At 30.3% G+C, this 13,856-nt stretch overlaps 1 protein-coding gene across 1 annotated transcript in view; it reads right to left on the minus strand.

Annotated features, from left to right (window-relative positions):
* LOC118201722 (guanylate cyclase 32E-like) overlaps nt 1–13,856 on the minus strand; it is a 199,784-nt gene that overhangs the window by 73,835 nt on the left and 112,093 nt on the right. The gene's annotated exons all lie outside the window — the stretch shown is intronic.

A 13,856-nucleotide genomic window follows, 5' to 3' on the forward strand; every position in this document is an offset into this window, starting at 1 on the left:
TGCCTTATTTGAAAAATAAAAATAATTCAAATGAATTAAAATATATATTTTCTAACATTTATTTCATTAATGTTACTTTGGTGTTCCGATGAGTTATAATTTACTACATTCATGTCCTACTAATAACACAATGCATGCTAATTAACTATTACTTTAAAAGAATGCTGTCTTACTTTTAATTTTAGGGGAAAATTCTGAGTATTGATTTTAAACGTAATACTGAATAGTTTGATATTTGAATGAGATACCATTTTTATATTAATTTATAGCAAAATTTTAAAAATGTTATTTAGTGAAGCATTGCTTTCAATATTGGATATAGAAATTTATAGAATACTATTCAAATTACTGCACTGAAGAAAATTTTCGCTTTCCATTTAAAGATACTAATTCTAATCCCAACCTTAATTTAATTATTTTCATTACAATTTTAACGCATGGAAATGTCAATTAAATATTTAATATTTTTAAGTAATGCCGATCTTATAATCATTAACAATGTTTTTAGGAACACTTACAAGTACGTTATCTGTTGTCTTCCAAGCTATATCTGTACTAAATCTGAACTTAATCAACGCTTGCGTTTTTGATCTTTATATGAAAGCATTCAAAATTTTTGTGATTTTTCTCACTAAAATAAATATTTTCTAACTTTGTAAAAGTACTACATTTATTCTTTCCTTAGTGTAACTCAGCACAGCAAAATGAAGACAGTTTAAAGACTTACGCTATATCCTTTCAAGGCTCCCAATGGTTAATTTTACTGGTTTTTAATAAAAAAAAATACATTTCTGAGGAGTTTCTTTGGGATTCTCTAAAAGCTAAACATCTAGGTCTGCAAATTGTCAAATATTAGCTAAAATTTGCAGAGCCATTCGAAATAGCGGCAACCGCAACCAATAAAAACTGACAGTGCAATTGTAGCAGCAGAGTGTAGATTTGAGTACAGCCATACCAAGCAGAAAAGGTACGCTGCCAGCATCACCAGGGAGTCTGAGTTCTTCCAAGAAGAGGTCCTGTCAAGTTCAGTGTCAGGTGAATTTTACAGCAAAGTTGATCTCCAATGGTCTAGTGGATTCTACGGAAGAGGTCCTGTGATATCCAGTAGTCTAGCGGATTCTGTCTTAAAGGTCATGTCCAATGTTCGAGTGGATTCTTCAGGTCAAGTGCAGTAGCTCAGTGGATTTTGCCAAAAAGCTGAGGTCAAATCAAGAGTGGCCGAATAGATTCTATAAAATCTGGCCTTGCGCCAGAAAGACTGAGTGGACTTTATGAGAACTGCATGCTAGTGGCCCTTCTCCGCAATTACTGAGCGGAATATGTGCAAAAGAAGCTATGTGCAAATATTTAGAGATGCCCAACTCAACCCAAGCTGGTGTTCTCGTTAACTTGTTAACCGTGTTAAGTTTTTCTAGTCCAATTTGGTTTAAAAAAATCATATTTTTGTCGAAGCTTTGATGTTTTCTATAAAGATTCGATATCAGTACTAACAAGTTTTCAAGAGTTACAGAATTCATGTCCTAAACACTAACACAAAGTTTGGGCTTAAGGCTGTAATCAGGCTCTCCCTTAGCTTTATAATACTGTAATCAATAATGTATTATACATTTAACAATCTGAAAACACCTAGAAAATATCTTCCTGTTCATACTGATAAATTATTATCAGCTTTTTTTTAATACTGCATTATATGCCATACAACAGTACACCAATTCTTTGGTTAATACTGCATTATATGCCATACTGTAGTATCTCCTTAACCTTATTTTTTATAATGTTTCTTGAAATGTGAAATGGCTGCTATAAATTTCTGTGAACGCATGTGGTGTTATAATTTTCCCCATTTTATAAAATACTGTCAACTTAGACTATCCGTAAGAATAAACAAAGCATTACAGGAAGATAATTTTAATAGTCTTTAAATTTTAGAATATATAGACTCTGACCTTTGTTAATGTCCTCAGAGAGTTATTTATATAATTAGAGGGAACAAACATTTTGAGAACACGCTGTGGAATTTAAGCCGTCAGGTATTGTATCAGAATTCAGGATAAAGTAATGTTTGAACATAAAACTTTAATGTATGAAAAAAATCGAATTAAGTTGAAAACTGAAGCCTTTTATTAAAAGTAAAATAATGTTAATAGAAGTAGAAGATATTCGTTTTGACAATATTAGAAATTCTAGCTTTTTTTTGCTTAAGTGTTTTTCGAGTTGAATTTTTAATACAAAATCAAAAGTTCAAACCTATTTACTTAATAAGTTAGGATTTTACTCTGATGAAATGCAAATTCTCCAATTGGAAAGAGATTTTAATGCGCTGGAAATATGTTTGTTTGATATAAACAATTTATTTCCATGTAATTAAAATATTTTTCTTAATAATTAATTATGCTAAAACGCATCTAAAAATAACGCTTGTACTCCAACTTTAATTTCTACTGCTTTTTTTTCTGTTGCATTTAATAATTATTTTAATAACTGAAATTATAAAAATACTCTGTAATTTTGAAATATTTAATTAATCATGATAAAATTACGGAGCAATCACAAAATCATAATTTAAGAAATGATTAAAAAATAAATACTACATATTCAGACCACTATCGTTTGCTCTTAGAATTAAGTACATTTTATGTATTGAATATTGTGAATGGAAGTTATGAAATGTAGAATGTAAATGTCAGCAGCAATAACAACAACAAATGAGGTATTCTAGGCTTTTAGAAATGATGACTTCAAGTATACAATATAGCAGACGGCGCTTAATGGGATGGCGGTTAATATTATCATTCGGATACTGTTATCGAATTGTGAGAGCCCGCCCATTTGTGTTCGAAAACATAGAAAATGCATCGCTTATTGGGATTAACAATTATATTAGTGTTATCAAAATGCCATAGAATGAATATTTTAAGCAGAAGTAAGTTTTCAAAATAAGATCCTCAAAAGTTTATAAAACTGCCAGAAAACTGAAAAATGTCACCAAGTAATGGACTAAGTCAACAAACTGCTCAGTTTTTGTTTTAGTCAACTATTTAAAATTACCTATAAAGCAACCTAATGTTTAGTTTGATTTAGATTTTAAATAACTCTGTTGATTTGAAAGGTCTTTCTTCTTCAGATATAAAAACGGTGACAGAAGATACCTGCCAGGTGCTTTCGGAAACAAATCCAAGCACTTCATGTGAAAAACGTTCTCAGGAGCGCAAAAATGAAATTAGTAAATTCTCTGTAATGAAATAAGAAACGCTGTTTGAGTATTTAGATAAAGGATATAACAGTAGTCAAATAATTTCCAGAAAAATTAGACACAGTTCATAAATGAACATTCGCGTAAGCTTGCTCACAATCCACTGATAATGACTTAATAAAATGTTGTGAAAATAAGCATTTTAACTTCATACACTATTTTATGCAAACACATAAAAACACATAAATTATTTAAAAGTTTCTACTTATATAATTATGTTAAATTAATTAAATTCTGTTGCTGATTTGAAGGATACTTTTTGTCATTCGGTTAACCATTTGGATAATGTTATCAAAATAGTCGTGGACAAATGTAATCACAATTAAGCGGCGTCTGTTGTACTTTCAACATATTTTAGGAGCCACAGAATACATTATTTTACAACTTAAATTATATTCGGTGTATTAACTATATAAACTAATTTCCCTGCTTATAATAAAAATTCAAACTTATGGATAAATTACTCGTAACTCTCACAATATCATTTGTTTAAAAGAAATCTATATTGTAATAAGCATGCATAGTAATTTTAACATTACTCTATATGAGGTTAACTGAACCACTCCGACTGAATTACTTTGAAAACCGCCAGAGGTACGTCACATGAATGCATTTCCAAAGAAGAACACCAGAGAAATGAAGAAGAGAGTGAACAAAAGACTAGGATCTTAAGAGAGCGAACACATCACCAGTAGATAGGGCTATAATGAACTGGAATGTAAATAATAAAAGTCGGGTGAAATCCCAAGTTTGTGAAGTTTCAACAGTGTGATAACACCTGTCCCATCCGAGTAGCTTAACCAAAAAATCTCATCAAAATTCCTTGCAAATAAGAAATGCAACGGAAAATAAAACGGATGAAATGCTAATACAAATTGAATGCACCGAATAAAAATAAAATTAAGCAAAGAAATCCAATTTACCATAAGACTAGCATCAGAGCGAAAATCTATGCACAACTAGAGGAAAGGGAAAATTATGCGAATATTTTTAAATTTTACAGAACCAAGCGCTAAAAAGCTAGGGGAAAACGCGAGGAAACAGGATATTACAAACTTTAAGTAAAATACTATAACATTTTCTGTGCTTATAGTAGCAACAATTTCATTAGCTCTAATGAAATTGCAATGAACGATTTCTCATCTTTATTTATTCTAATATAATGCACACAATGTTTTAAAAAACAAAAGAATTTATTTTGGCTGAACAATAAGTCAAGTAACAAAAAGGACAGTAAAGTCTGTATTTGCTGTTCTATTAATGTTTATGAGCTACATATTTATCAAAGATTATGTCCTGACATGTTAATAAAAATTTCCTCGCTTTCCTAATGATATGAGGTAGGTGTTATTGATATTTGGCGATATAGGTTTGAATTATTTTTCATTAATATGCGAACATATTTATTGATTTACAATATATCTTTTAATTGAAAGCCAATAGATAAAGCATAAATATTCATTTAAATAAATGTAATAGGTATAAATTATTTAAATAAACAAAATATATATATACATATAAATGAATGAAAAGTAAACTTAATTTAAATGGCTCTGAAAGAAAAATAGGCAATGTAGACAACTGGACTGAATTCAGTTACAGTTATTTAGCTATAAATGTAATGCAATAGAGTTAGAAAGTACTAATACATATACTTAAATTAAATCAATCACATAAATTTTCATATACGTAAATTAAATAAATCACATAAATTTACACATACTTAAATTAGTAAATCGATTACCTAAATATTGCTGTATTTCGTTCTATACGAAATCATTGAAATTTTGAAATTATGTTTAATTATAATTAGATTCAGAGGCGGCGCCATCGTCGGTGCCGCCTCTGCGGCAGAATTTAAAGGCGACAAAAATTTTACAGTTTAAAAAGACAACGAGCAGCAAAACTTAGGGATGACAAAATTTTTAGAATTTAGGAAAGACTGTAGCGGAATTTAAGGGCAGCAAAATTTTTAAAATTTAGGAAAACGCCAAGTAGCAGAATTTAGCATCTTTAACGACTGCCGAGGGCGGCAAAATTTCGAAGGCCGGTGTACATTAGATTTTAAGCATAGGTATTTCCCGTGATTAGTGTTTTGTTTTTCTAATTAAATGTTCTTAAAAAAGTCCAAACAACAAATGTAAAATATTTTTAACTTCATAAAATTATTTACTTACTAAATAGATTGATAAACACTTTTCATGGAGAATTTCTTTATCGTGCATATATAAGGGAATAAGACCAAAAGCACATTAAATTAATTTTGCTTAAATATTCTTAATTCTGAGTTCAAATATTTTGTCCCGATTATTTAACAAAATATTTAAGCTGCTGCCAACAGAAGAACTTACTCTGATAATGTCGGCGATGAGAGAAGCGTTAAACATATTATCTAGTTTCACATCTTCATTTTCCAAGATGTCCTAAAACAAGATAAACAAATGTAACATTTCTTATAGGAATTATAGCTATTTCCGGTGCTCTCTGTTAAGAGATATATTTTGAAATCTTCAAAAACAGACTAATTACACAAAGATGCATTGTACACTCCATTAATTATTTTTCTTGTTTATAATAAAGAACAAGAGGTAGATAAAATTACCATTCATACTTTCCTTAGCTAATATAGTATTTTCCGTGAAAGGTACACCGAGTTTTAAAACGGCTGAAATTTCAAGTCTAGAAAATAATTCTCTAGAGAATTATATAATTATCATCATTTGAAAACATAAATTACTATTCCTCTAATAAAATATGAAAAAAATCTTTTCCCCGATGCGTCTTCGAAAAATATAAAATTATCGTCTCCTGACGCAATTTCTGAAATTCTGTGAATTTTTATGAATCCGTATTAAAGTAATTAATCAAAAGAGGAATTCGAAAACTGTATGTTAAAGCAAAACAGCAATTATTTACAAAAGAATTTGTATCGTCAGTAATATTTGTTTGTTTATTTCAGCTGAAAATAGTTTTACTCTTAACATAAAATTATTTAAATCCTTCAAGGAAGGTATGTTATAAAATTCTACATTACTGGTTAAATTATGAAGCTTCTACGCGGAATTTACTACGATCTTAATCAGAAGGGTATTGAATTTTTTCACTCAAAGAAAGCTTTAATTTTTATCATACAAAACAATCTTTAAATTAAAAATAGATTCGTAAGTTTAATTTCCTTACTAGAATAATATAACATAAGCATAACTTGAAATATAAGATCTTCATTTTAAGACACTTTTATAATCGAGATGTAAATACTTAAAGAAACATTTTGTAAATTAGTATAAGAAAGTAGCAGTTCAAATATTTTATTTGACTTTGCAATATCTCATAAATTCTTCAATGTGTAGAAGAGTTAATTTAATTTATGTATGCACTTATTTCACTCTATTTGCAGTTAAAAATATATGAATGTAAGAGTTCATTACGAAGCTGAATTAGTATATTATCCTGAAAAGGTACAAACAACAAACGAGCCTTAGAATTTAGAATGGAAAACAGTGAATTAAATTAAAATAAAATCAGACTGACAAAGAATAATTTATAGAAAATTTGCAATAAAAATATTTCAGATTTTCAAAAAAAAATTTTTCTATTAAAAATAATTATAAAATTTTTTGAAATTATTAAAAATTTCAAATATGTGAAACATCATAAAAATTTTTTTAAATATATTTTGGTATATCAGGTATACAGCATATGTTATTAAAAGGTCTTTGAATTGCTACATAACTGCGGATGTCCATAAAAATTACACTACATTGTTTTTTACAATGGTAAAATTACTTAAATAAATTTTAATTTACCTCATTAAGATATATTCAGATTGTTTACAGCTTTTAAGTAGCTCAATCTGTTCAAAATTTATAAAAACTGAAAGACAAATTCAAGATTTTATGGTTCGTCAAATGGTAAAAATATGAGAATCGGTTCTGGGAGAAAACTCGCTCGTTGGAGATAAATTTCAATTTTATGTTTCGAGCAATGTCAGCAGATTGTTTTTACATTTCTCGGTTTGCTAATTAATAAAAAATTGATTAAATTAGAAAAGCAATGTAAATGTCATTTACTTTGCCAAATTGCAATACTTTGAAAACTGGTCATGCGCAAATGGGCGACCAAAAAAAACGATTTTACATTTTGTGCAGGGAGAGCACTCATCGTTTATTAATTACAAAACATTTTCCATAAAATTATTAATAATATTTTATAAATTAAACATATTTTAATTTATGAATTATGAAACAAAGCAAAGTTCATTATAAGAATCATAAATCAAAAACATTTCCATTTATATAAATTAGATACGTTATTAAAAACACATATAACGATTTAAACTATTAAAAACTGTGTTTATGGTTTTTAATTCAATCAGGTTTTAACCCTTTGCGGCATGGTGCGTCAATATATGTTCCACCTAATTAATATTATTTTCTTAGTTAGCAATTTCCGTTAATCATCTAATTTTTTAAAAATAATCTATTTTAGTTATTATTTTTCTCAGCAGATGTTACTACTATACCAGGGCTTAAGTTTATAAGCAAAAAATATTCAAAATAGGATCACAAGAGTGATATCCATGTATCTCGCATTTTTCACTATTTTAAAAATTTTGGTATACGATTTATGATATGTATGATTCTTTTATAATATTCAAAGGTATTTTATTTTTAAAAATCTTAATTGGATTCAATATTTTATAACATTAATTTTGCAGTTGAAATAAGTGGGTTAAAATTTGTCCCACCACACACTTGAATTTCCGCTCAATAGATGGCAGCACTCACGATTATTTTTTCTTTTCTTTTTTGCATCTACTTTTTTCGTGGTTGCGCGCGCTTTTACATCCGTTGTATGCTCTGATGTGCTAAAATGTCTAGAAAAAAATTAACAACTCAGGAAGCTTTGGATCTTTTTGCTGAATTGTCATACGATTGCGACTCAAATGCTTCAGATGCCAGTTCTGATTCAGATGAAATTGAAATCCAGGAGAGAATAACTGAGGTTGAAGTTATTGCTGAAGAAGAAAGGGAAGTAGTTATAATTTGTTTCGCTTTTTAAAGACACAGACCCATCTATGCATGTGGCACTGTAAATATGAATCGGAAGTATCTACCCAAAAATTTAAAACACAAATTTATGTCAAGAGAATATATAGACTTTTCAGTTAGCGATGATTCAATTTATTGCATAAAATGGAAGGATAAAAGATCCGTTTCTATCCTGTCTTGCTTGGAAAAGGCAACTGAAATGAAAGAAATTAATAGAAAAGAACGAGATGGAAAGACAAAAAGAGTACTGTGCCCAAACAGCATTATTTCATACAATAAGAATATGGGATATGTCGACTGATTGATCAACTGAAAGGACTATATGAAATAGACCGCAAAAACAAGAAATGGTGGCACATGATTTTTTTCTTTTTACTTTTTAGATGCGAGTATAGTAAACGCATTTATTTAAGTTTCTTCGTGAACCCGATCATGATGTAAAAACAATGAAAGATTTTCTTCTCTCAGTTATAGAAGGTCTAATGGCACTTGCAGGCAAGAAAGAGCTGAAAAGAAAACTGAAATCCCCAGCTCAAATAAAAACTAATAATCCTTTCGTACAACCAGAAAAGAGACTAAAAAATGTAAGTCACACGCCAAAGAGAACGAGCAGGAGAAGATGTGCATATTGCAGCACATCGAAAGAAGAACGACGAACATTTTGGATCTGTGAAACATGTGAAGTGCCTCTATGCTTACAAAAGAATGAAACAACATGTTTTTCATGTAAGTTTCATGAAAAATGACTTTTTTTCATATATAAATAATTTTGAAACAAGTGCCAATTTTAATATTTTATTTAGTATCATATGTACGAGTATCAAATTTTAATCTTAAAATAATATTCAAGAAAATATTTTCTTTTGTTCCTAAAATTTAAAAATATTAAATATATATGTGGGAAATCATAACGTCCAATGCTGAATTAGAATTGCCCGTTATGACGTCATCAGTATAGCATCACCCAGCGCAGTAAGAATCATCCCAGACAGCGCTGAGACCTGGTCGAGAGCGGAGGGCAGACGTGAGCAGACGGCTCACACGTCTTTAAGAGTTTATGAACTTAGATTGTGCTTTTGATGTTATGCCTTTAGGTGTAAAAGGACTACATCATTATGTTAATCCTGCATACCGTTAACTTCATCTTTATATACTTTTCTTAATTACTTTTATTTCTTTCTATTAAATAAACCATTTAAATATTACTTCGTGCTCTCATGCTGTGAATTAAGTCAAATTCTACAAAAAATTTGGCGACCAATCGTGCGGCCTCGAATTCCAAAATGTGCGAGTAATAGAACTGTCCTTTGAACTAACCGAGTGAACTTTTCTCACAAGTTATTCTATTTTTTGGATTACTCGTATAAAGTGTGGATTACCCAATTGACGACGATCATCTGTCGGGTGAGTACAAAACTTTCTTTCCAATATGAAGTTAGTAGAAATTCCAGAATTGGAAGCAGCTTTAAAGAACAGTAAAAGTTCTGAAATCAAAAGTTTGCATAAGCTTATTTTTAATACTGATGGAGATCGAAATAACCGGAAACGATTACGTGAATTTTCTGGCTTTATATTTAAACCAGATTCTGAAGAATTTAATAAGAAAATAGCTACAGTGCAGAATAGTTTTACTTTGAATGAGTTAATTAAAGTTTGCAATGTATTGTGCATAAATTCAGAAGGTTTAAAAACGGAAGTCGTAACCCGAATTGTCTCTTTCCTATGTGATTAATCTGTATTATTTGAAAATATTTTGCATGAAGAAAATAGTGATATTGAAGATGAAACTATTATTAAAATTTCTGAAGTAATGCTTGATGATAATCAAAGAGACAATCCTGGTTTTAATGAGTCTCAAGTAAACAACAGTATGCAGCTTCCAATTCAAGATCATTTTAAACCTCATCTTAGTTTTTCTGATATTGAAAGTATTGTTAATCCTTTTTCTGGTAATGCATATGAAAATGTTGATAAATGGATTGATGAATTTGAAGACGTTATAAATTCTTTAAAATTAAGTGATTTGCATAAATTAGTTTTTGCTAAAAGATCATTAAAAGGTAAAGCGAAACTATTTATTCAGAGTGAACCTAAAGTTAATGATTGGTGTAAGTTAAAAATTCTTTTGAAATCTGAATATGGTAAAGCTTTTATTTCTGCTGAGTTGCATGAAATGTTATGTAAACGTAAATTGATGCCTAATGAATCTTTAGATGAGTATTTTTTGAAAATGAAAGAAATGTGTTCGCGAGGTAACATTGAAGATGCTTCATTAATTAAATATGTTATTGATGGTATTCCCGATTCGGTGGTCAGGAAAACTATACTATATGGTTGCGAAACAATATCTGAATTTAAACAAAGGCTTAAAATTTATGATAAAATGAGATCGGACAATGATAAATTTTAAAATCCGAAACCGAAAGTAGACACTCAAGTTAAAGATAGAAGTAAGCTTTCATCATCAAACCGAAATCAATCTAACGTTAATAAGGTCAAATGTTTTAATTGCCAGGAATTTGGGCATTATTCAAAGCATTGTGTAAACAAATCGAAGGGTTTAAAATGTATAAAATGTAAGAAGTTCGGGCATTATTCAACTGACTGTCCAGATCAGACCCCCGAGAAACAAACTTTTAATTCAACGAATTTGTGACAAAGATAGAATTATGAAAACTGTAGAAATAAATAATCATTTAGTTGATAGTCTAGTTGACACTGGTTCAGATGTAACGATATGCAGCGTAGAGTTACACAAGCAGATTGGTTCTCCTAATTTAAATTGTAGCGATATCACATTAAACGGAATTGAATCAAAGCAAACGTACCCCATCGGCTTTTTTATTTCTGATATTTCAATTGATAGTTTTTCACTTCGTACGAAAATTTATGTGGTTAAGTCGTTATGTAATCAAATTGTATTAGGTTTAGATGTATTGAATCAGTTTAACTTCTCTTTTACCGAGAATGGCCTTCAAATAATTTCTCATCGGAATAAAAGTAATGTAAACCTGATAACTGCTGAGTCATATCGAAATTCTAACGATCGTTGCGTTATGGGAAATTTGAATATTGCTGTCTCATTGAAGAATGCTTATGACCCTTCGCGATCGTCTGGCGTCTCTGTTAATGTAAACAAAAGTCCCGAAAGCGGAAGTAGCCCGACGTTTAATTACCTTTCACATCTGGTGAATGCTATTTCTGTCAACGAGATTGAGTTATCGCATATTTCGAATGTAGAACATAAAGAAAGACTGTGTAATTTAATTAATTCGTACCAGCCTCGGAAAAATAGACAATCTGACTTCAAGATGCAAATAAATTTATGCGATGATGTTCCGGTCTGTCAAAATAGAAGATACATGTCTTTCGCGGAACAAAATGTTGTTGATGATCAAATTAAGGAATGGTTAAAAGAAGGCATAATAAAGCCTAGCAATTCTAATTATTCGGCGCCTATTGTTTTGTGTAACAAGCGTGATAATTCGAAACGTTTATGTATAGATTATCGGAAATTAAATAAGAAGATTATTAAAGACAAATTTCCACTGCCTTTAATTTCGGAAGTACTAGATCGTCTAGAACAGTCAAAGGTCTTCACGACACTAGATTTGAAAAATGGCTTTTTCCATGTAGACATAGACGAAAATTGCACCAAATATACCGCTTTTGTAACACATAATGGTATCTACGAATTTCTTAAAGCTCCTTTTGGTTTATGTACTAGTCCAAATGTTTTTCAAAGGTATATTTATTCAGTATTTCGTGACTTGCTACAGTATCAGTATAGCATCAGTATAGCATCACCCAGAGCAGTAAGAATCATCCCAGACGCGTATTTCCAAACCCTACCCCACTTTTCGAATTTTTGACGTCACGGAAATATCGACTAGTTTCACCTGGCAAGACGCCTACCCTACTTTTGACTACTACGGCGCGCTTTCGAAAGAATTGTGCTGCTGAATAGTGTGTTTAGGTGCTAATTGTGGGATTTTTCGCAATTTAAATTATTATGAGTGGGAATTTACGCAAAATCTTTAGTGAATGGTTATTGTTTATCGCCGTAGTGTATCTGAGGAAAGAGGAGAATAATTCACTGCTGATGTATACATTAACACTATGAAAAATCTGGAAGGTGATACTCGGCAATAAATGTGCTGCATTTCATCGCAAAATTCAGCGACGCCAGTAAAACAAACGAAAGTGTTCGAAAAACTTATCCACATCTGAAGCCACTATACAAAAATTGTATGTGTGCCAATACAGCAATTTAAATTTAAAAAAAAATGCAGAAAACTTCAGATCAAGGAATAAGAATTGCAGTGCCTCTATGTGCTTAAAAACTACGAAGCATTCTGCAGACTTTCGTGCCAAAATCAAGGTTGACAAATATATTAATACATTTTATTGTTTCGGAACAGCTTTAGTATTGGTCCTTTTGGCGATTTTTTATTTGGCGACAAACTTTGGTCGCCAAGGTAGACCCGGTTTTGAAGATCGGAAAAAAATGGCGGATTGTCAACAAACCCCGATATAGAATAAATAACAATCCTAAAAAATAAGCTCTTAATCAGAATAAACAGTCTTTCTCTAATTTTCAATATTTCAAGTACTGCTATGATAAATTCTTGAAACACTACTGTAAATGAATTTATGACAATTATTATGTTATGAGTAATGAAATTTACAAAATGTTAATATTTTTAATTACAAAATATAATGTATTAAACATTAATATTTTAAGTAGTTAGTTCATATTTATATTTTATTATATTAGTACTTAGCTAATATTTTAAATTTACAAAAGGTTAATTTTTATGTTTATGAATAATGAAATTTACAAAAGGTTAAAAAATGGGGGATGTTTCCATAACCGGCACTTGGCGAAATTGCGGATTTGTTTACATCGGAAGTGAGCGGAGGTGCAGGTGTGATCACCGAGGCAAGCGGCAGCACGATCGCTGCGCTCCGTAAAAAAGTGAAAATTTTTCCTTTCCTCTTGGTGATTATCAATTAAATTTCTTTGAAAAATGTTTATTTTTCTCCTACAAAACCTCTATCATTCCAATGAATTTCGGCTCCGATGTTGACGAGAATAAAACAGCGGACAATGTAAGGATATACTCCAAAAGCCTGGAATTTTAAGATAAGTACTTTTCTTTCATCTAAACTAAATCAAATTTCTATAAATAAGTGCCTTTAAATCAATAAATCTTAATTTTTCATCAGTTTGAAGCATTAAAAAATACTTGAAATTGCCATTGCTTGTGGCTTCCTTTGTGTATCAACTCGAAACAGACGCCAGCGTTATCAGTTCACATCTGTCAACACTTACAAAGCCCTTAAGGAATCTCGAGAGAGGGAAAATTTGGGGATGAGAGGGATAATTTGGGCATCGCGCTATTTCCCTCTCGGATCTTCTGGATTCTCTTTTCTTTCTAGATCGCTTGAATATAGTTTCGCCTTTAAATAATATTATACCTCACCGATTTTTTCTCATACTGTTCTTTGCTATCTGTTAAATGTCCATATGTAAGGGATGGTTTATTCTT

Source organism: Stegodyphus dumicola, chromosome 4 (genome assembly GCF_044657685.1).
Source record: "Stegodyphus dumicola isolate Sdum_Otavi_A_Nest chromosome 4, ASM4465768v1".
Classification (NCBI taxonomy): Eukaryota; Metazoa; Arthropoda; class Arachnida; order Araneae; family Eresidae; genus Stegodyphus; species Stegodyphus dumicola.